Source organism: Sorex fumeus, unplaced genomic scaffold (assembly GCF_029834395.1).
Source record: "Sorex fumeus unplaced genomic scaffold, SorFum_2.1 ptg000006l, whole genome shotgun sequence".
NCBI classification, from domain to species: Eukaryota; Metazoa; Chordata; class Mammalia; order Eulipotyphla; family Soricidae; genus Sorex; species Sorex fumeus.
In genome coordinates, this window is record NW_026606063.1 from 28198765 (window position 1) to 28202500 (window position 3736).

The window sequence follows — 3736 nt, forward strand, 5'->3', positions numbered from 1 at the left end:
GAGCCCGGCAAGCTATCGAGAGTATCTCGCCCACATGGCAGAGCCTGGCAAGCCACCCGTGATGTATTCGATATGCCAGACACAGTAACAACAAAGTCTCCAATGGAGACATTACTGGGCCTGCTCGAGCAAATCGATGATCAACGGGAGGGCCTTTACTTTACTTTTACTTTTTGACCAAGAACACGCTTTGTTTCCTAGCTGTACTTGGGAACACTGAAGCTAGAGAACCACTGTCCACCCTCATTACTATTGCCTTCTTAGTTCTCCAAAAAGGCATTCTGGTTGTGTTGCTTCATGACCACTCAGAGCAGCTCAGACCAGGTTGGCCTAGGTATGAGGCCTGCTAGAGGTCAGCCTCTGGGGCCTATCAGGGAAATGATAAGGTGAGGTGGGTTGGAAATTTCGGAAGACAGGGAGTAACATGAAGCAGCTCTTCTCAAAATAGTGTCTCTCACGGGATGGCATGTGAGCCCCTAAGAGCTTTCAATGGTTTCTAACCACCCTCTGATGCAGCATCCATATGTTCTATTTGTGACCACTGTTCATCAAAGAAAGCTTCTGAGTGCTCTTATAATTCATCGTATTTATACCACAAGGTCTCATTCTGAAGCTACAGCTTCCTTTGAAACCACCAATTCAATTTCGTTCTCACTTTCACACTCAGTGGCTACTAAAGAGTTACCTGCTATGCTATGTGTGGGCTGCAAAAAATGTTTGACACTAATATAGTATCTGTATTGCAAACCAAAATGTCCAAAAGGAGAGAGAGAGAGAAAGAGAGAGAGAAGTGCCTGCCATAGAGACAAGGTGGGAGAGGGAAACTGGGGACATTGATAGTGGGAAATGTACAATGGTTTCAGCCACAGAATGTTGGCTGAAACCCATATATATGACTGAAACCCAATCATGAAGAACTTTGTAACTGTGTATTTCACAATAATTCAATTTTGAAAAGGAATGTTTATACTCAAAATCACTGACTCAGATACAATGGAACCAAAGCCCACATCTGAGAATACTGTTTTATTAGAGCTAACTAAGCAGATATATTTTAAATCCACAATATTTGTCAGGACTTGATTTTTAAAAAGGTCCATAGGCAACTGATGTCTCAAGGTAGGGAACCTATGAGAAGCATCTCCCAGTATATCACCTTGGTAACTCATGGATAAAGCCAATATGGAGATAGATCCATTAGATGTGGGTGTAACACTCATGAGATAATGAGAGAGTACTCGAAGCAGTTTAAGTATAATCTGAATCTGTTTAAGTACTCCAGAATTGTAAGTTTTGTAACAGTTTGCCTGACACTGTTCTAATTTGGGTAGAAGAAGACTGGTATAAGAATGACATAAGTTCACATGGAGGAAAGAAGGCAACCAGCTAAATATTATTTAATAATATTTTTGGCTTTTTATTTGGTTTTTGGATTTTAGGATACACCTATGGGTGCTCAGGGCTTACACCTGACTGTGTTCAGGGATCACTCCTATCTACTCTTGGAGGACCATCTGGGACCCTGGGAGTCGAACCCGGGTCATACATGTGCAAGGCAAATGCCTTAATCACTGCACTATCTCTCCAGCTCTTTGGTAATATTTTTGAGCACTTACAGTGTCCTACTCACTGTGGAGTAAGAAAAGAAATACATAAGATAGAATTCTGAATTCTTCTAGAAATCATCCAGAAGCTACACCAAAGAGATCATCTAAGCTATGTCTGAGAAGACAAAAATAATTCACCTGTGGCAATCAGGCCCATGAGAGATCAAGAAGAATGTATGCATAGCTGAACACTTTGGAAAAGACAGAGATGAGAACTAACTCAATCTATTGTTTCCAGAAATGTTGCCAGCTTGGTGCTGGAAGGAGAATGAGATGGAAAATCAATGGGGCCAGCTCCTGAGGAAGTGTTGCCTCCATTTGACCTTTACATGTCACCTACATTTGGCACTAGTTAAGAATTTATTCTGTGGTAAAAAGAAAAGTATCTGACATAGAGGCAGGTGTGTGTGTCGGGTGGTAGCGGGGGTGGGGGCGGGATTGGAGGGTGAGGACTAGAGTCATGAGGTGGGAAATGTACACTGGTGAAGGGATGGGTGCTGGAACATTATGTAACTGAAACCCAATTATGAATAACTTTGCAACTGTGTGTCTCACTATGATTCAATAAAAACAAAAAGAACTTATTCTGTGGAATGGGTGACTACTGTAGCACTGTCCTCCCTTTGTTCATGATTTGCTTGAGGGGGCCCAGTAACATCTCCATTGTGAGACTTGTTGTTACTGTGTTGGGCATATTGAATATGTCAAGAGTAGCTTGCCAGGCTTTGTCCTGCGGGCGAGATACTCTCGGTAGCTTGCTGGGTTCTCCAAGAGGGGCGGAGGAATCGAACCCGGGTTGGCCACGTGCAAGGCAAATGCCCTACCACTGTGCTATCGCTCCAGAAGAAATTAATCCAACTGAGGTTCAGTCTTTTTGGAGAAACAGATGGCAAAGACACCAAAGAGGCAGGGCGAGGTGATGGGGGTAGTCCTGATCTGAAAATTCTGAAGCCTCTAAATGGGTCCAGCTGATGCAGGTCTACAATTGGGGTGTGGGGTGTGGGGTGAATGGACTGGGATATTGGGAAGGGGAAGACGATGGATGGAAAGACTCCCCAGTTCCCATCTTGGTAGATAATAACCATTGCCGGGTACCCTGACAGAATCAACACAAGAAGGAGTCACGTTGGGTGGGGAAAGTGACTCATACAGCTTGTGCTGCTCTCTAGATACATGGGTTTATTTAAGGAGGTGGGGGAGTATGTAATGAGAGGAACTTCTGGAGAAATGGGAGGGGAGAGAGGGAGAAGGCAGAGCAGCATTTCCAGAAGGGAGCCAGGGCGTCAAACAGTTGTGACTGGAAATACTGTCAAGTCTGCTAGTCACTGGAAAGTCAGAGGCGTCTTCCACAGAGGTTGTAGACCTCAGAGGAGAGTGAGGCAATGCAGGAGAGCCACTGGACTCTTCAAAACAGCAAGATTACAAATCCCACAGGCATTCCGGAAAGGCAAAGACTTCACCTCTGGATTCTGCAAGATGGAACTTGTGCCGGACTTTGCAAAGATTTTCAGTTTTCAGAAGCTATCACTGTTTCAGTATTTACCTGCATAAGATTTGATTATAACAGTGAGTAAGTAATGATGAATACAAGATAAGTGTCACTGTCAATGAAGTCAACCGTGTGTGGGATGCTAGCCATAAACACACTTATCCCGAGCTCAGAAAGATGTCCCAGCATCTTTTTGTTGTTGTTGTTTTAGGGCCACTTTCGGTGGTATTCAGGCTTTGCACTCAGGGATCACTACTGGCAGACTTCGGGGATCATATGGGATGCCGAAGATCAAACCCAGGCCAATCGTGGGGAAGGCAAGCGCGCAACCCGCCGTACTACCGCTCCAGCTGTTCCAGCATCCTTGGTTCCACCGCCCGGCCGCCCACGCCTGCGCAGATGACACTCCTCGTCCAAGCCCCGCCTTCGAGATCCGCCCCCTTTTCGGGGCGTGGCCAACCTGCCCCGCCCCTCCGGCCCGCGGCCACGTGACCTGTCAGTTTGCGGCGCTGGAGGAAAATGGCCGCCGGGTGTGGTGAGGGCGGCGCGCTCAGCTCCTAGGGCTCGGTCCGCGCACCGACTCCTGACAGCGCCCGCGGCACGGCCCACCCTTTCCGCCGCGGGCGTGGGCGCCGTTTCC

The 3736-nt window shown here is 46.6% G+C and overlaps 1 protein-coding gene across 6 annotated transcripts in view; it reads left to right on the forward strand.

Annotated features, from left to right (window-relative positions):
• Positions 1-3613: 3613 nt before the first annotated feature.
• Positions 3614-3736, forward strand: part of KIDINS220 (kinase D interacting substrate 220) — a 101486-nt gene continuing 101363 nt past the window's right edge. For all 6 annotated transcript variants that reach the window (XM_056129953.1, XM_056129964.1, XM_056129966.1 and 3 more), the window contains exon 1: positions 3614-3736. This exon is cut by the window's right edge and continues 16 nt beyond it. The gene's annotated coding sequence lies outside the window, so the exon portion shown is untranslated.